General features: G+C 42.0%; 1 non-coding gene across 1 annotated transcript; it reads right to left on the bottom strand.

Moving 5' to 3' along the window:
• Positions 1 to 19876: 19876 nt before the first annotated feature.
• Positions 19877 to 19981, bottom strand: LOC148775444 (U6 spliceosomal RNA). The gene has a single exon (XR_016039256.1). It is a non-coding gene; the product is annotated as a U6 spliceosomal RNA (small nuclear RNA).
• Between the last annotated feature and the right edge of the window lie 382 nt (positions 19982 to 20363).

Raw genomic sequence — 20363 nt, 5'->3', positions numbered from 1 at the left:
AACTAGACTTCTATTGTACAAGTTACAATTTACATTCAGTAAGTTATATTTATGTCATGCGAGTACATGCTTTTGAATTGCCTGAATGGTAGTTGTTCATCCAGGTAGACTAAGATATATTGAGATCTGCCTGGGTTTGTAAAGACTTATTTCATTTGCAATGAATGCTTTCAGAAGAAAAACATCTAGAATCCTACTATTGTTCTGAGTATGAACACTTTATTGGTGATGAATCTCGGTTGGAAGATAGACTCAGAAGTCAGGTGGATGTATAGGAAATAATTCCCCTTTGCTGTGGGGGGAGAATTATTGGGAGAAGGTAGCTTGGGGTCTGTAGCCTAATGGGATTGCTAAATTTTCTTCTGAAATTTGGGGTACTTTCCGGGGTACTGGCACAACTCCAAAACCATAGACCTCCCTCACAAGGTAGACTGCTTCCTCTTAGCAGAGAGCAGGTCAGAACATAAGTCTTTAGGAAGAAAATGAAGGACCTGTGGTGGAATGTCGAGCTCCTTCTTCGAAACACACTGGTAAGATATGTCATGCAGGTGAGAAGAGTGAGGGGTGAGAGAAGAAAAGAGATAGGATCCTACGTGTTTATGTTCTCTGCCTAGTTGGGAAATGTGGACCAATATTTGTCACACATAACTATGCACCCTTGTCCTCTGGAAAAGAATGAACATAATATGCAGCGAGACCAGGAGTGTTCCCCTGATGGAGGAAACGTGTAGAGTAGGAAAGAAGAGTTCCATTTAACATAGGGCTCAGCTGGTGCCTCATATCAAAACAAGGGTTTGGAATACTCCTTAGGTTATAATCACAGGCTCGAGGGCAAGCCCCAGAGAACCACACACTATTAGGGATGGAAGAACATTTTGAGATTAACTGAATTTTTCCTTAGTTCCTTTCCACTCCAGTTATAAAGTTTGTGATTGACCTCATTAAGGGTGACATTTCCTTATGTTCATTTAACTAAAAATAATTTTCTTTATCATTTCATAACATACTTTTTATGTCACTTTCCATGTTAGCACTGAACAATCCTTCATTTTGTGAGAGATCCTAATGTCAACAGAAGTAAGTCGTGTGAGATAAGATGATAGATTATGTCTGGAGTCCACAAGGCCACTTAGTTTATATTTGTTAAAATTAAGGAAGTTCATAATTCTGTATTTTATAAAGGAAGCCTCCCTAACTGTAATTTCCTTCATCAAGCAATGGTTATATGAAAAGCCAATGCCTTTTCTGTGATTTTATTTTATTTTATTTTCCCTAAAAGTCACCTAACCTTGAAGTTCTTAAGAGACTCACTTGAATCTGATGAACTCCTTGCTCCTCTTCTGAAAGATGTACTATTGGGTTAGCCAAAAATTTGTGCAGGTTTTTATATAAGATGGGAAAACCCAAACGAGATTTTTGGCCAACCCAATATTTAAAATGGTGTCTATGAAATCATGAACTGATGTCTGAAGTTTCCACACAGTGGTCTGGCCAAAGCTCTGCAATCCTGGTTACCCCTGATTGAAGGAAGACCTCTCCAAGGGCTTCAGGAGCTCATGAAAACTATTTGAGGGAAAGGCCGTGTCTCATAAGACTTCCCCGATGGCTCAGCAGCAAAGATGATGGGTTTGATCCCTGGGTTGGGAAGATCCCCTGGAGGAGGAAATGGCAACCCACTCCACTATTCTTGCCTAGAGCATCCCATGGACAGAGGAGCCTGGTAGGCCACAGTCCAAAGGGTCACAAAAAGTCAGACGTGACTGAGCATGCAGGAATGTGCATAGAATGATTGAATAGTTTGTTTGGCTAATGGAAGTTAAGGGAATCCTCTGGAGGAAAGGAAGGAGAGGGGGAAATGAACAGAGAAATCAAAGAGAGGAAGATGTAGAAAAGAGAAATGAAACAAAAAGAAGTTGGGGTGGTTTTGAAACATATCCGTGTTCTGTGACACTCTTCCCATTGAGGAGCTAAGACACTGCCTCTCCCCAGGTTCAGCCTTTTCTGTTTCAGGCTGATCATTTGCAGTTAATGTCTGATGTCTCCTCTTTATGTCTCCTGTAGAGGGGACCAGACTTAGTTTTCCTAAAGCACAACTCTAATTATTCCCTGACCCAAACATTCACCCTCTCTCATTATTTCCTGGACCCAGCGAGGGTGGTGCCTTGTAAGCCCAATTCTTTTGGCATCCATTGCTCTCACAGCAGCAATCATGCTACAGCTAAAGGCATGGCTGGGTGAGATATGAATTTAGTTCCCAGATTATAATTGGTGCCACATAACCCAGACAAGTTCTCATGGGCAAATCATCCTGGGCATTAGAAGAGGGTGACAGTGGATATGGGTGAAGCAGTCTCAGCCCCAGTAAATGTCTGATGAAACCCATGTCCTCCTAAGAGTGAATTGGCATTTCATTGTACTGAGGTCAGGACAGTTTGTGTGTGTCAAAGCCATTTTCCCCAGTGAGTCACCTGGATGGTCAGCCAGGGGCAATGCAGCTTAATTGAGACAGGGCATTGCATTATGCTAACATCATAGGTTGGTCAAGGTGGCCTTACCTGAGGCTTAAAGGATGGACTCAGAGACTATAAGCTAGTGATTCTAAGACAGCGACTCTGTGACCTTGAAGAAAGGAAGATTTCCTGTTAAGCCAGGACTCTGGGCCAAAGCTGACCACCCACTGTCATCAAACTTCCCCGGGGAGAAAAGCAACGTCACCGCCTCCCAGCCCTCTGAGCAGCAGCCTGGCCTCCTTGGCCTCTGAGCTTTTCTGCCTCCTGCTCTCAGAATGCTTGCGGAGGAAACAGTTGCCCTGAACTTTGAATGTAGGCTAATAGCATTCTCATGACTTGCTCACCAGAGGCCGGCCCATCACCCACCCTGATTAGTGCTGGAAGTTGGGAGTCTGGATGCTGGCTTCCTGCAGGCGAGGCTGGGAGGCTGAGTTACAGCCAGCAATTCATGGAGGTCACTAGGTTGGCGTCCTCCTCTGTGTTTTCCTGTCCCCTGAAGCAGCACTTTGAATAAACAGCTCTTTCTTCTCACAAAACAAGACATGAAAAACTCTTCTGGGGTCCTACTCACTGCTTGCCAGATTCTGTTTTCTGCACCCCTTTCTTGCATTCTCTCAGATTTCTGCCTTTTGGAGGAGCGTATCATTGAGACTAACAGGAGTTGGGCAAATAGGCCACAAACTTCGTTTGATTCCATTTGAGAATGGTCTTACTTACAGGGATCTCATCTGTGTTTGGAAAAATTGTTTTCTTAAAGGACTTTCCCTTGCAGCAATCAAGATTTAAAAAATTCCACAGAGAAATATTTCCATTCCTGGTCATGCTTGATACCATGCATCACTTAGAACTGAATGAACATAATTAAAACAAGCAGGAGATTCAAATACACGTGGAAATATCAAGACTTTTGAGCGCCAGCACAGGGATATAAAATTGGCATCTCTCATTTGCCTCTGTTCTTTTTTCCCAGTTTTACTGACTCCATCAAGGATTCTACACGTCCATGCGAGCAACAGGCATACGTGTATTCCTCAAACATGCAATTCCCTAACTATAGACAAACCCCCCAGATTTTTGATGATGGTGATTTCTTTAGGACAAACAAACATAAAACACTTGGAGGAAAAAAATTCCTGAAACATAAATAACGTTTTGAATACCAGTCTGGCTGCTGCATGATTAGAAATCATTCTGTTTTCTTGTTTACTCCATGTTCATCACTTAGAAACCACTGAGTAAGTCATACACTCACCCAGCTTTCTCTTTGAAGGTGATTTAGGTGAACTTTGCTTTTTCACTGTATGTGTGCGTCTGGAGGTAAGGGAAATCTGGTATTTTTTCATCCTCTGGTCTCCTGGTTCATGCTTTCTGAACTAAACAGCAATAATTCCATTTTCTTGAGTGTAAAATTTATTCGGATATCCCCACTGCTGTCATCCTCATCTAAACAAGCATTGTTTCTTGCCTGAATGAGTAGGAGTCCATACAACTGGTCTCATTCTGATTCTCCTATTGTCCATTGTTCACATAGTAGCAAGAGAAATAAACCAAAACAAATATAAAAACTAACTCACAAAAACCCCAAGAAATTAAATTATGGAGTTCTTTCTTGAAACTGCCCCATGGCTCCCCACCAAACTCCAATTCAAATTCCTTACCGTGGCTAACAAGGTTTTACCTGAGTTGACCCCTGCTTTTCCCTCTGATTTACCTGTAAAGAGTTTTTTTAAAAATATTTTGAATTTTAATAAATATTATATTTGTGGGCCTCACAGGTGGTGCTGGTGGTAAAGAACCTGCATGCCAATGCAGGAGATGTAAGAGACCTGGGTTCCATCCCTGGGTCGGGAAGATTCCCCTGGAGGAGGGCATGACAACTCACTCCAGTATTCTTGCCTGAAGAATCTCATGGACAGAGGAGCCTGGTGGGCTACAGTTTACAGGGTTCTAAAGAGTCGGACATGACTGAAGTGACTCAGCACGCACACATTATATTTGCAACTCTCATCATAATCCATTTTTAGAACATTTTTGTCATGTCAAAAAATTATCATGAGACCATGTACTTTCCTCCAGTAAAGCACAGAGTCTACTTTCTAGCTCTATAAATTTAACTATTCTGGATAGTTTGTATAAATGGAATCATTAACTATGTAATCTTTTGCATCTGGCTTCTTTAATTTAGCATCATGTTTCTGAGCTTCATCCATGTTATGACATACATTACTATTTCGTTTGTTTTATTGCTGAATAATATCCCTTTGTATGGATGTACCACTTTTTGTTTATCCATTCACCTCTTGTTGGGTACAAAGATTGCTTCCAGTTTCTATTATGAATAATGCTGGTATGAACAGTTACATACAAGTCTTTCTGTGGATGCATGTTTTCATTTTTCTTGGTTACATCCCTAAGAGTGTTTCTATGGGAAGCTATTAACTTTTAAAGAAACTCCCAAGCTGATTTCCTAAGTGGATGTACCATTTTACATTCCTGTCAGCAATGCTCCTTTTGCTCCATGTCCTTGTCAGTATTTTGTCTATGATTATATCCTGGGTGTTCATTGGAAGGACTGATGCTAAAGCTGAAACTGCAATACTTTGGCCACCTCATGTGACAAGTTGACTCACTGGAAAAGACTCTGATGCTGGAAAAGGTTGGGGGCGGGAGGAGAAGGGGACAACAGAGAATGAGATGGCTGGATGGCATCACCGACTCTGTGGACATGAGTTTGAGTGAACTCCGGGAGTTGGTGATGGACAGGGAGGCCTGGTGTGCTGTGATTCATGGGGTCGCAGAGAGTCGGACACGACTGAGCGACTGAACTGAACTGATAGTCATTTTAGTGCTTTTTCTGCACCTCTTAAGAGGATCATGTGAATTTTCTCTTTTGTTAATAATATTATATATTTTGTTATTTTTGTGTTAAACAAACTTTGCATTCCTGGGGTAAATCTCATTTGGTCATGGTGTATAATTCTTCGTATATATAGCTGGGTTCACTTTGCTAATATTTTGTTAAGGATTTTAGTGTCTCTATTCTTTAAGGATTTTTTTCCTTGTGGTATATTTTTTGTGACTTTGGTATCAGGGTAATGCTGACCTTGGGGCTTCCTAAGTGGTTAAGCAGTAAAGAATCTACCTGCCAACGCAGGAGGCACAGGAGTCGAATATTCGATCCCTGGGTCAGGACAATTCCCTAGAGAAGGGAATAGCAACCCACTCCTGTATTCTTACCTGAGAAATCCAATGGACAGAGGAGGCTGGCGGGCTACAGTCCATGGTGTTGCAGAGTCAGACACGTCTGAGTGACTTAGCACACACATTGTAGCAACTATCAAGTCTGACTTTCTTTCCTTCTAAAAGTTTTGTTTTTTCCTTCCTTTAGTAACTCACCTGGATTGAATCTGTGAATTCTATCTTTCTTGTTCTGTGTGGACACTAATTTTTTTCTTGCTTTTATCTTTAAGTCTCATTTCTGTGGAATTGCTGCCGTGTGTTTGCGTTCATCTGAAGATACATCAGGGGTTGTGCTCTAATCCCACCAGGTCGTAAGGCTTCTACTCTCTGCTGATATCTATAGAGGAAGGGGGCTGTGGACAAAATTCAAACTTCAGGCCACTTTCAAGTTGGTATGGGTTGTTTTTTTTTTTTTTTTCCCTTTCAGGCTCCTTATGTCTTCTTTGTGCTTAGACACAGGATCTGTTGGCCAGGAGTGTGTGGATGAGTTGGTCTTGTTCTGGACTCTGCTGTGTATACAAACAGATTCCAGTCAACCTGGGATGCTGGAAAATTTACCAAGCCCCCAGAGCTGTGTTTCCTCTTGGAACTGCCTTTTAAATTCCTAGCTCATCTGCCAGTCTTTGCTTCATCCAAACAGGACAACAGTCTTAGTCTACTGGAATGGCTTTCTCTTCCTTTCTCTTGCTGTTGCAATGACCACTTTAGCTGGTAATGTTCCAGGTCAAGTAAGCCCCCTATGTTGGCAAGAATAAAGCTGTTGGTTTCCATGGTCTACTCTGCCCTGATTGTATCTGAGGAGTTTAGGGATTGGGAAATGAGGAGAGATAGAAACAGCCTCAGTGAAGAACTGTTTGCTTTGAGCACATAGTGACCAAGCATGAGGGAAGGAGGCCTCCAGATAGGCTACATGGTGAGTTAAGTCAGTTTATGTTAAAAAAATGTTCATAGATAATATTCTAAAGGAGCAATTCCTAGGGATAGCTGAATGATGCTTGCACTGACATTTTCTTATGAGATTTCTATGAAGCATACCTTTGCAGAGATGACTTCTCTAAAATTTCCTACACAAATACTGTATATTTTGCTTTTGTTTTGCTTGTCCTAACAAATTGTTATATGTTTAGTCTATTCATTTAGATGAGATTTTACTCACACAGTTAACTTTTAAGATAAGTAATAAAAATAAGGAGTTTAGGGAAGTGTGTTCAGAATAGTTTGGTGAGCTCTGATTAAATGAAAAATTATACTCCAAGAGAGCTTGGAAGCATTGCAAAATAGCCTTAAGCAGGGACTAAGAGTTAGGGGAAATCTGCACTGCCACTGTCTTCCAGTAATTGCTTCTTCTCCATCTCTGTTAGTCATCTGACTGCAGTTAGAATAACATTTATTGCTTTCTGGTTAATGTTCTAGAACAAATGATCAGGAAGTCATGAAAACAGAGACAAAGGGTAATCTTGAAATCAGTGAGGTGTCCTAACCAGCCTTCCCCTCGACTTACTGTAATTGGTTACAGGCAGAGAAGATAGAGCATTAACTACTTCACCCTTACCCAGAATGTGTGAGTGAAGTGGAAGCATAAGATAGAAAGTTAGGACTCTGAAAGTGTCTCCTGCATAGAAAGGTATGGGCATGGTATGAGTGCGTGTGTGCTAAGTCACTTCAGTTGTGTCTGACTCTTTGTGACCCTATAAACTGTAACCCATCAGGCTCCTCTGTCCCTGGGATTTTCTAGGCATGAATACTGGAGAGGGTTGGCATGCCCTCCTCCAGGGGATTTTCCCAACGCAGAGATCAAACCCACATCTCCTGTGGCTCCTGTATTGCAGGTGGATTCTTTACTGCTGAGCCAGTGGGCAAGCTACATGAGTGGTATGGATTGAGACTATTAGGGGAGAGGGTGTCATTGTAAATACCAGAGCCTGAGATTCCAGTGAATTTGGGTATAAGAGCTGAATTGGGGAAGGGTAGGAGTATGATAGGACCAGCCATCCTTCTTACCTATGTAACCATTTTTTCCCCTTGATAAAGGGGCTCTATCACCAATTTGTCTCATTGCCTTCTCCTTAGGAACCAGTGGTGTTGCTGATGGGGGAAACCTCAGTTTAGACATTTCGAGGCTTCTGGCTCATATAACAAGCTATGCTGTGCCTCATTCCATCTTCTTTTTAATATGTGGTCTTAAGGTTTAAGTGGTCTTCTTTTTAGCAACATGTACTGTTGTCTTTATTGGCTCAGACAGTAAAGCATCTGCCTATAATGCGGGAGACCCGGGTTCGATCCCTGAGTTGGGAAGATCCCCTGGAGAAGGAAACGGCAACCCACTCCAGAACTCTTGCCTAGAAAATTCCATGGATGGAGGAGCCTGGTGGGCTACAGTCCATGGGGTTGCAAAGAGTCAGGCACAACTGAGTGGCTTCACTTTCACTTTCACTGTGGTCTTTATTCCAAATACTCAGACATTGCCTTTTGAGTTGACAGAGTCCAGGTTCTTCTCTGCATCTACCATCTTCAAGGAACATTTTGGGAAAATGAGTTACACTTGGTGTCCTCTGATGACTCAGTAGACCCTTGGTGGCAGGCACTCCAGGGGTTGCCTCCCTGGGGATCTGGGTTAGATAGTTAGACACAATGTCCTCAGGAATGGGCCTTTGAACTGTCTCTCTCATTTTTCCCCCTTTGGAATATTTTTCTTCTCTGGACCCCTATGTTGCCATAAACACCATGTTTTTATCTAGACTGTAATTACCCAAGCTTGGACTTTGGCCTGAGTCTTATTAGCAAGTCAGCCTCAATCCCTGTTTGGAAACTAAGAGGCTCTCTATTTTCTTATTATGAAGTGCACATACCCCTGCCTTGGTCTAAGCTCCCTCCTCATCTGAGCTCACACAAGCCCTTCAAAGATGTGTCATATTTTGTCTGCACTCCATCACAGACTCCTTGTTCTTTGCTGTCCCCAAAGCATTTTCTCTGAAACTTGCTTGCTGTTGTATTTTATTTTACTTTTATATTTTATTTAAATTTCATTATTTTATTTTATGGAGTGTACTTTTTCTTTAAAGTCATGCTTAAAATTCTCCAAGCCAGGCTTCGGCAGTATGTAAACCGTGAACTCCCAGATGTTCAAGCAGGTTTTAGAAAAGGCAGAGACACCAGAGATCAAATTGCCAACATCCGCTGGATCATGGAGAAAGCAAGAGAGTTCCAGAAAAACATCTATTTCTGCTTCATTGACTATGCCAAAGCCTTTGACTGTGTGGATCACAATAAACTGTGGAACATTCTGAAAGAGATGGGAATCCCAGACCACCTGACCTGCCTCTTGAGAAACCTGTATGCAGGTCAGGAAGCTACAGTTAGAACTGGACATGGAACAACAGACTGGTTCCAAATAGGAAAAGGTGTACGTCAAGGTTGTATATTGTCACCTTGCTTATTTAACTTCTATGCAGAGTACATCATGAGGAACGCTGGGCTGGAAGAAGCACAAGCTGGAATCAAGATTGCTGGGAGAAATATCAATAACCTCAGATATGCAGATGACACTACCCTTATGGCAGAAAGTGAAGAGGAACTCAAAAGCCTCTTGATGAAAGTGAAAGAAGAGAGTGAAAAGGTTGGCTTGAAGCGCAACATTCAGAAAACAAAGATCATGGCATCTGGTCCCATCACTTCATGGGAAATAGATGGAAAAACAGTGGAAACAGTGTCAGACTTTATTTTTTTGAGCTCCAAAATCACTGCAGATGCTGATTGCAGCCAGGAAATTAAAAGACGCTTGCTCCTTGGAAGGAAAGTTATGACCAACCTTGATAGTATATTAAAAAGCAGAGACATTACTTTGCCAACCAAGGTCCGTCTAGTCGAGGCTATGGTTTTTCCCGTGGTCATGTATGGATGTGAGAGTTGGACTGTGAAGAAAGCTGATCGCTGAAGAATCGATGCTTTTGAACTGTGGTGTTGGAGAAGACTCTTGAGAGTCCCTTGGACTGCAAGGAGATCCAACCAGTCCATTCTAAACAAGATCAATCCTGGATGTTCATTGGAAGGACTGATGCTAAAGCTGAAACTGCAATACTTTGGCCACCTCATGCGACGAGTTGACTCACTGGAGAAGACTCTGATGCTGGGAAAGGTTGGGGGCAGGAGGAGAAGGGGACGACGGAGAATGAGATGGCTGGATGGCATCACCGACTCTGTGGACATGAGTTTGAGTGAACTCCGGGAGTTGGTGATGGACAGGGAGGCCTGGCGTGCTGTGGTTCATGGGGTTGCGGAGAGTCGGACACGACTGAGCGACTGAACTGAACTGAACTGACTTTTTCTTTGGGCTTCTCTGCTGGCTCAGATGGTAAAGAATCTGCCTGCATTGAAGGAGATGTGGATTTGATCCCTGGGTTGGGAAGATCCTCTGGAGAATAGAATGGGTACCCAGTCCAGTATTCTTACCTGGAAAATTCTGTGGACAGAGAAGCCTGGAGAGCTACAGTCCATGGGGTCACAAAGAGTCAGACACAACTCAGTGACTAACACTTTATCTTCTCTTCTGCCTGTGCTGTGCTTAGTTGTGTGCAACTCTGTGCAGCCCCATGGACTATAGTCCACCAGGCTCCTCTATCCATGGGGATTCTCCAGGTAAGAATACTGGACTGAGTTACAATGCTCTCCTACCAACCCAGGGATCGAACCCAGGTCTCCTGCATTTCAGGCAGGTTCTTTACCATCTGAGCCACCAGGGAAGCCCAAGAATATTGGAGTGAGTAACCTATCCCTTCTCCAGGGGATCTTCCTGCCCCAGGAATCAAACAAGGGTCTCCTGCTTTGCAGGCAGATTCTTTACCAGCTGAACTACCAGGGAATCTTCAGGACCATATCCTCCAGGAAGCCTTCATGGATGTTTCTGTGTTTACTCTCCTATGAATTTCTCTTGAGCTTCATGACTAACTCTCTAATAACTCAGAGAGTTTTGTATTGACTTCTGTTACCCACTAATTGTTTCCCAATCTTGATTAAAAAAAATTGTGTTTAAATGATAATTCTATTACATATTTCTCCAGTGTGTTTAACATGTTCCCAGCAGTCCTAGGACTATAATAATTCCAAATAAGTAATCTTTGCTTGATTGATTCTGCACTGTCACTAATGTAGATGATGGTCAGTTCCACAAACATAGCACTTGTTCTTTTCTTCACAGTTACTCCAAGATAATTTTAACATCCTTAGGAGACTGTCTGTTTTGGCATTAAAGGTGCAGCATAAAATGGGTTAAGGTACTCCCCTGGAAACCTTTTTTCATAACACAGTCACTCATGTGAGCAGGGTTCTTATGTTTCCTTTAAATGGCACTAAAATATCTCTCTTACCTATTCCCTGACTGTTAGGAGTGCTAAGACCTCTCATGTAACAATTTCCACTTTCACTCCATTCTTCCCCACTGCTGTTTCAGGCAAAGCATGTTCATTGAGTTTTTAAAAAAAATTTCCCTTAGATCATTGTCATTATGTGTGGATTCAAGCTAACCATATAAATGTAATACAAACATTGTGGACTTTGAACCATAAGCACAGCATTCTGGTATCATAGGGGTTATCATCCCTAAGGCTAGTGAGAATCTTGGTCCCAACACCCATCATAGTAAATACAGCCCAAACTTCTATTGTCCTCAGGTCACTGGAATTTAGTTATTCTGTTCTATAGAATTGGAAGTGAAAATTAATCAACTTTTAGGGAGTAGGTTAGTCATCTTTTCTTGTAGGGAATGGTGTCATTGATCCCTAAAGAACACTGGCCTTTGGTTTCCCTATTACACAGCAGGAATTCAGTGATGGGTTTCCAACAGCCTCCTCAGATTTCTTTACTCTGCTCCATTCTCACCCTTGTTTTCAGGGGTCTGCATTTTGAGTGATTTTCTGCTGGAAGTAGAATTTGTCTTGAGTTAAACCTCACATCTGAAGCTCCATTTTGTTTCTCTCCAGGTTTCCTTTACATTTTGTTTATTTTCTCCACTCTTCAACATCCAGGTTATTAACAAAGATGCCCAATGATCAAAAACGTCCTCAGATGAGTTTACTATTTATGTGTTACCTACCCAATGTCTCGAGAAAATTGTATGATGTATTTTCTGACCCATTTTTTAATTTATCTTCAGTTAAGATTTTTTTTTTAAGTTTGAGCTGTTGACACAATAATTTCATACTAACTTATAGCACAGGATCATCCCATTTTATTGTATTATCCAGGTTAAAAATTTAGCTTCACATTAATTTCTCAGGGATGAGTATTGTTTTTTTGTTCACCTGTAAAACAACAAATCATTTCTGAAATATTCTCCAGAGATGTACATGATTGAGGTAAGTGTAGTTAAAGATAGTTCCTTTGGAGACAGCATCCATAATATAGAATGTATTCTAAATCCCCAGACTTGGCTAGGAGTGTCTTCTCTTTCTTTCATCATTCTTTTGCTGAATCCAGGACATTTTCATAGTCCCCAAAGCCTGGACTGTTTCATTATGTTTTTAGCTGCTAACTCTAGAATTTCCCTCCACTGACACCCACTGCTTGATTTCTTCCATGTTAGGAGATTTGCAGTAGAGTTTAGATTTAGAAAGAATACTTTTGGAAGAAGGAGAATTGCACCCATACCAATGGGGATAGAATTCCTTCCTTTTTAGTGAGATTATTTGTAACATGGGATTAAACTTGATCAACAATAAGTATTAAAGTTTCAGTCTAAGTTCGTTAAGAAAATCCCAGATCTTGTCTGAATGGTGTGTAGGGAATGTCAGTATTAGCAGGAGATTTATGTCCAGAAATCAGAGTTTCTCTGTTGCAAAGTGGTCTTTTACAAGGGGGAAGAGAGGGAGCTGGTCTGTGTTGTTGAAATCCTCACGGGTGACTGGAGAAACTGAACAGGGTTCAAGAGGTTGACGAGATGGCCTCCAGGGTTCCGCAGGCAGGCATCCTCCCTGCTACCTATGACCACTAATCTCATATCCCAGAGCCTCTCTATCCAAGACTGGGTTTCAGTTGTCCAGTTGTTTGTTTTGGAAATGTCACAATAAATAACCGAAGAGAGGATGTTAGGAAAAGTCTCCTCGGGAAAGGCTATGAATTCTTTGGGGACATAAAGCCTCATGCATGTGGCCTTTAAGAAGAGGAAATTGCTTTAGATAATATTTGCTTTTTCTACATTCCCTGAGGACGATAAAACAGAAACAGGAACACAAAGGAGGAAAAAATCTTTTATTGGTTCGCTGAGTCAGCCTTCTCCTTGGGTCATTTTGGTCAAACAAGAGAATAGGGACATTTGGTGCTGAGCTGATTGAGTGCTCTGGGACCCTGGAGTTAGATACGCGGTTTGTGAGACCCACGCCCACCTCCAAGACTGGACCAGCTCTTTCTCTGTGTTACTGGTGGGGCTGTCCCGTATTGACTATGTGTCTGTTCCATTTCATCTGCTGCAATGCAAGGTTTCTGGTGCAGTATGAGTTTGGAGACAGCTTTGTCATCCTGCCTAAGGGAGAGAAAGGGTCAAAACCAAATCACCTTTTGTGACAAAGGTACAATCTTGTCTGTGCACATGCACGGCACTTTCTCCTCCCTACTCTCTTTGAGTACCAGTTCTGTAAGGGTTTTGGCACAGGGACAACAGCTACAAGAATCCATGAATCAGAGCCAAAGCTTACATCACCCAGAAGAGGAAATGCTCCTTATGCAAGGTCCACAGACGCGGGACCCTTGCTCAGGGAACAGAAGAGGGCACTGGTTGCATCCTAGATGGTGGCACTCCCTTCGCCCTCAGTCAGAGGAGGAAATGTCTCCCAAGGAGTCCCTGAATTACTCAGAGCTCATCAAAGAAAGGACAGTACTCTCCTGCAGAGTTGCTTATTTTTCCTCCTAATTACCAAAGCATGAGGGTGTCTTTTCTGCAATGTTGGTTTGGAGATTCTGAATTTAAAGCTGTGCCTCATTTAGCTTGTGAAAGAGATTCTAAACAGCTCGGCAGGAATTCAAAGGATTCCTTGACCTGGGAGAGGTGAGCAGAAGGATGGGGATACTGACTTGCTGACATTTTCAAAGGAGTGGTTTAGCGGGATAAAGACTGACAAACAACCATGGGAGGCGGAAGCCACTGTATTGAAAATAAAGGACTTTAGGGAGAAAAGTTCCCTTAGCCATCTGAAGGGGGTCACAGTGTATGAAAGTGATTAATTATGCTCTAAATCTCAGAGGAAGATTCCTCTAATGTTGTGGATGACAGAAATGAAGAATGAACCTTATTATCTGATCTGAAATAGGGAGTTAGAAGTTGCTGAAGAGATACATATGGCTGATAGGGCTGAAGAAACAAGAGTGACTTTAAAATAAACCCAGGAAAGGCTTATTGAAATAGAATTTTTTCTTTTTTTTTTTGCTCTACAAGCAATAGAATAATGCTCTTTTGGGACTATAGTTGACATTTGTTTTAAAAAGGGAGAAAATGACAATGACAACAAGAAACGAAAGCACAAATCCAGGTGTGCAGTCTGATGAGGAATTGTGCCATTCTGGCAGTCTCCTGTTCAGTCTTTCTATGCACGAGTGTAGTTTGTGGGTCTACCAGTAGGCTGGACTAGTCTGGGTCCTCTGAGTGGTAAATGCCAAGATTAGATTAAAGTGCAAAGATGTCTATAGAGGAAATACCTGTGTGAGAAAAAAATTAGAAAGCCAGGAAGGAATGGAGAACCATCAGACCACAACGCAAGCCTGACCCTGAGCGAAGGAGACAAGGAAGAAACTTTGGATGGAAATGTGCAAAATAGCTATGCCATTTGAGGAAGTTTCAACAAGGCTGTTGGGGAATCCTTGAGCCAAAGACAAGCCCCATGTCTGAAAGGAGTCCCATGTCTCCCAGGTGTGCCCAGCTGTGCTCAGTCATTGGTTGGGAGCAACCGATGGGAAGCATGACCTTGATGCGAACATGAAGATTTCAGAGCATGCAGCTGGACGGTTAGGTCAATTACACTTCCTGTAGTTGGAAGTTTTCACCATGAATTCCCATGGCCATCACTCTTACTCAATGGAGTATTCGTAATAGCAGTATGATCTTATGTGGAAATAAAGGGAACCTTGAAGGTCATTGTTCAACCCTCTTGTTTTGCCCAGGACTTGGGTACATGGAGCTGGATGACTTTCAGTATGGGGCACCTAGGAAAGTGGAGCTGATTTTCTTAGAATGTTCTAGATTTTTTTACTCTCATATTCTCATTCTCATGTTCTTTCCACTGAGTTAGTGTCACTTAAACGTTGTGGGCTGGATCACAGTTCTTTTTTAAATAATTTAATTTATTTATTTTTGGCTGTGCTGGGTCTTCATTACTGTGTGGGCTTTTCTCTTGTTGCAGTGAGAGGGGGCTACTCTCTAGTTGTGGTACATGGGCTTCTGATTGCAGTGGCTTCTCTTGTTGCAGAGCACGGACTCTAGGACATGCAGGCTTCAGTAGTTTCCGCTCCCAGGCCCTAGAGCACAGGCTCAGTAGTTGTGGTGCTTGGGCTTAGTTGCGCCACTGCACGTGGGATCTTCCCAGATCAAGGATTGAACCTATGTCTCCTGCATTGGCAGGCGGATTCTTTACCACTGAGCCACCAGGGAAGAGCCTCTAGATCACAGTTCTTAATAATGTATTTCTGATGATAAAATTGTATATATTCTAGAAAATTTGGAAAATAAACAGAAATAACAAGAACCATATTACTCATAACTTGCCTAACCAAGCCCCCAAATTCTTAACCTTTTTGTGTATTACTTCCTTATAGTTTTCCTATGAATGTTTTAATATATTGAAGGTCAGACGGTAGAAAATTTGTATCTTGGTTTTTCCATATGGCATCATGATGCAGGCATTTCCTATGCTATAAAAACTTCTTTAACTTAAGTAACTCATCTTTGATTCAATTATGAACTATGTGAGAAAACAAAGGAAAATTTAAGAACATTTAGGTTGAATATTAACCTTTCAAAGAAACATTTCTGAATCATATTATTTCAATGTGGGATTTTTATCAAACGGGCAAAATTTACAGTAGTCCTAGTTCACTTCTTAGAATATCCTTTCTCTGATGTTTAAAGAAAACATTCCGTCTGACTTTCTAAACTTCAGAATACTACATTATGATAAGAAGGACATTTTTCCTGTTCTCTGCTATTTTGAGGTATTTGCTACCTATTCATGCTTTGGAATTTTTGCTTTATTTTGTTTCATTAGCATTTTGAAAGTTGAAAATTGGTTTGCAAATTTTCAGACAAATTGACCTGGGATAAGAGCACAGAAGAATTGATGCTTTTGAACTGTAGTGTTGGAGAAGACTCTTGAGAGTCCCTTGGACTGCAAGGAGATCCAACCAGTCCATCGTAAAGGAGATTAGTCCTGGGTGTTCATTGGAAGGACTGATGTTGAAGCTGAAACTCCAATACTTTGGCCACCTAATGTGAAGAGCTGACTCATTTTAAAAAGACCCTGATGCTGGGAAAGATTGAGGGCAGGAGAAGGGGACGACAGAGGACAACAGTTGGATGGCATCACCAACTCAATGGACATGGGTTTGGGTGGACTCTGGGAGTTGGTTGTGGACAGGGAGGCCTGGCGTGCTGTGGTTCCTGGGGTCGCAAAGAGTCAGACTTGACTGAGCAACTGAACTGAACTGAACTGATGCTGGGAAAGACTGAGGGCGGGAGGAGACTGAGTGACTGAACTGAACTGAACTGAAGAGAATCTTCCTAGCCAGCCTTTCCTGGTGATTGTAAATATCAGAAGAGGATGAGCAAAATGTGGTTAAAAACACAAACTTTGGAATGAGACAGATCGGGGTGTGAACCTCAGCTTGGTCCTGGTTGTACAACTGTGTAGACATTCTCTAATTTCTGTGAGCTTCTGTTCAACGATCCATGCACTGGAAAAAACAACATATATCTCACTTAGTTTATGTGACGATCACAAGGATTAATGCAAAGAAAATCCTTCACAGAGATCTTGTATGTGGATGAAGACTAAAAATCACCACTATCATTGTCTTAGGCTTCATTTGTTAGTGTTTTATTTATTATTAATTTTTAATCTATTGATGATTTAACCAGAATATTGTATCTCATTCAGCCAATAAAGCCAGACATTTCTTTTCCCTGTCAATGACATTGACAAAGTAGTTTTGCCAGGACCCATCTCCACTTGAAAGGTTCATTATCAATCAACTGGATATGGTTTATTACTGTAAATACACAGAAATCTTACAGTAAAGCACCAAGCATCCAGTCTATGGCTTATCAATACTTGAATTATTAACTGTGACCAGGAGAATCCCAGGGATGGTGGAGCCTGGTCGGCTGCTGTCTATGGGGTCGCACAGAGTCGGACACGACTGAAGCGGCTTAGCAGCAGCAGCAGCAGCAGCAGTGTCTCCTGTAACCAGGGAGCAGTTGTTTCTAGCTTTATGTATAAAATAGTATGCCTCAATCTCAAAGTTGGATTATCAAGCTCCCAGTACAGGTAACAGCAGAAGCCCTGCTGGTGCTGCTGCTAAGTCGCTTCAGTCGTGTCCAACTCTGTGCAACCCCATAGACGGCAGACACCAGGCTCCACCGTCCCTGGGATTCTCCAGGCAGGCACGCTGGAGTGGGCTGCCATTTCCTTCTCCAATGCATGAAAGTGAAAAGTGAAAGCGAAGTTGCTCAGTCGTGTCCGACTCTTGGCGACCCCATGGACTGCAGCCTACCAGGCTGCTCCGTCCATGGGATTTTCCAGGCAAGAGTACTGGAGTGGGGTGCCACTGCCTTCTCCTTTATGGGATCTAACTCACTTCTTTTCACATGTGTAGAAATGCTGGTGTGTTCACTGGACTCTAGTGACACACTGAAAAGTACTGTCCCGTCCAATTCTATCTCAGTGTTAGGAAGTCACCACTGGGCAGAGGCTGGCCTTAGCCTATGCTATTAAATCATAGTAGCTTTGGTGCATTGCTCCAGCAGCTAGCATGGCTGTGAGTGGGGCATCCTGTCCCAGCTGTAGTGAGGTAAGGGGCATGCCTCAGTGACATATTCAGTGAAAAGTACTTCCATTCAAAGTGGCAGGGCTCCATGGCTATACTCTTCTGTTGGTTCATTCATAACTTCCATGTGGCATGAGGTTGGTGCCACAGCTCAAGCACTTTTTCTGTTTTGTTTTTTTACATTTATTTGTCAGTGTCAGATCTTAGTGGTGTTATTGGATTATGTGGGGTCTTCTGTTGTGGAGCATGGCCTCTAGAGCTTGTGGACTCAGTTATTGCATCACATGGGCTTAGTTGCTCTGAGGCATGTAGGATCCTAGTTTCCTGACCAGAGATCGAACCTGCATCCCCTGCATTGCAAGAAAGATTCATAACCACTGGACCACCAGGGAAGTCCCTCTAGCATTGTTGGTAGGGCCTGCCTCTCCTTTTGTTTAGCTGGACCATGTCTTACAGATGTTTTTTTTTTTTTTTAAATCACACAGACTGAAGAATGTCTTTCAGGTGTAAGAATATATTTATATTGATTGGATATAAAATTCTTGGGTCACAACTTTCTCCCACTCAAAACTCAATGGACTGTGGGTTTTTTTTTTGTTATCTGGTATTTAATGTTGCAGAGTCATTGAAGGCCACACTAGTTTTAATTCCATTTTTGATAAAACTTTTCCTGCCTGTGTGCTAATAGAATTTTTTCTTAATCCACCTGATTAAGAAAATTTCCTCCAATCCCTTAACCCCTTCACAAAGAATTTACTCTACCCTTAGTCCAGGTGGAGCAGCTCTGATTAGTCTATGACCCTGCCCTTAGAGGCACAGATAATTGGCTCATGGGTGACAACTATCCAAAGCTGGGTTGGTTATAGCTTGACTCTCATTGGTATTGTTGTTAGGTTCATTGACTGTCAATAATCTTATCCAGAAACTTGTAAGTGGAGAGCAGAGACTGAGTTTGTTACCTGTAGGCAGTTAAAGAAAATGCTGACTCCAGTTCTGAGGTTTCATTTGGAGGCAGCCATTATGAGCCATGTATAAACGAAGATATGAGCAAAGAAGCCAGTTTGTTGAAAAATTTGGATGAAAAAGTTATGGAATAAGAGCGAGATGGGGAGAGCAGAAGAAGAGGGGGAACAAATACCTGATGGTTACGTTTTCCCACTAAGCCCAGCTATTCCACCATCAGTTGATTTCTACAGATCCTCCTGCATCCTCCCCATAGCTACGCAGTTAACCTACTTGTAGAGATTGTTCAATGACTCTGCAACATTAAATACCAGATAATAAAAAAAAACACAGTCCATTGAGTTTTGAGTGGGAGAAAGTTGTGACCCAAGAATTTTATATCCATAGCTACGCAGTTAACCTACAATGACTGAGACATTATTATAATCCACTTCCTCCAAAGGATATCTAATTGTGGATTTGTTTTAAGTGATTTTGTTTGGAATGTTCTTTTGATCTACAGGCTTGGTTCCCTAGCTCCTGGAAATTTGCTTACATTATTGCTTCTATCTCAAACATTCTGGTCTCTTTTTGAAAAATCTACTCTCATTCTTAGGCTGGAACACTGTCACATCTGTCATTATCTCTCCTTTTCAACTTGACTCTGCATTCTGTGATATTATTTTAATTTTCTTAGTTTACTATATTATTTTTTGAGATGTTATTTCTGAAACAATTTCCTTCCCATAGTTCCACTGATTTTCAGGGCTTCTTTTGCCTTTTCTTTGTTTTCTATTCTAGAATGATAGCTGTAGAGAATGAAGATTGCTCTTGGCTACATTTACTGTCCACTTGAATGCTGGTTATGGTATATCCTGAGATTTATAGCTGAAGGACTGCTTAATATGTATAACTCTCAGCTCTGTTTCCAGGGTTAGGGAGGTACCTATTCATTTATTAGTGTGTGTGTGTGTGTGTGTGTGTGTGTGTGTGTATGTATATATATTTGGCTGTACTGGTCTTAGTTGCAGCATGTGGAATCTAGTTCCCCGACCAGGGATTAAGCCCTGCTTTGGGAGCATGGTGTCTTAGCCACTGGACCACCAGAGAAGTCCCTATATATAGTACATTTTTGTGGTTGAAATAAAATTCACCTAGCATAAAAATTTTAATTATGCTTCAGGAATTCATGTGTCCTCCTTGTCCAGGTACTATGCTAATTGTTTCTGTACTGTCAGTTTTGAAGTGAGCACAGTACATACTTGTGATTCTGATGAGCTGAGGTGAAGTTATCTCTTGCTTTACTGCCCCATCTTCTGAAAACTAACACAGGGAAGACTGTGCACTGTGGCACCTCCCTTGCCTTCACCCTGATCTGCAGGAGAACCACATCCGCTCCCCACTTCCTGCCCCACTGTTTCTGGGAATTATGTTTGGTATCTGAATGGGCAGAAAGATGGGAAGGCTAAAAGTTAGGGAGAGAATGGGAGGGAATGAAGAGGGAAGGGAGAATTTATGATGACCCACCCCACCCCCCAAAGCAGAATCTACATGTGTAAGAAATGATTGTTCCAGATGCTACGCACCCTGAGTCTCTGAGCCCAGAGGCAGACAGAATGAGTTCCAGCTCTTCTCTCCTGGGAGGTCTAG

This window comes from Moschus berezovskii, chromosome 15, assembly GCF_049115385.1.
Source record: "Moschus berezovskii isolate FMDL1 chromosome 15, NW_MosBer_1.0, whole genome shotgun sequence".
Classification (NCBI taxonomy): domain Eukaryota; kingdom Metazoa; phylum Chordata; class Mammalia; order Artiodactyla; family Moschidae; genus Moschus; species Moschus berezovskii.
The sequence above is the reverse complement of the archived record's forward strand: the minus strand, read 5'-3'. Positions and strand labels throughout refer to the sequence as shown.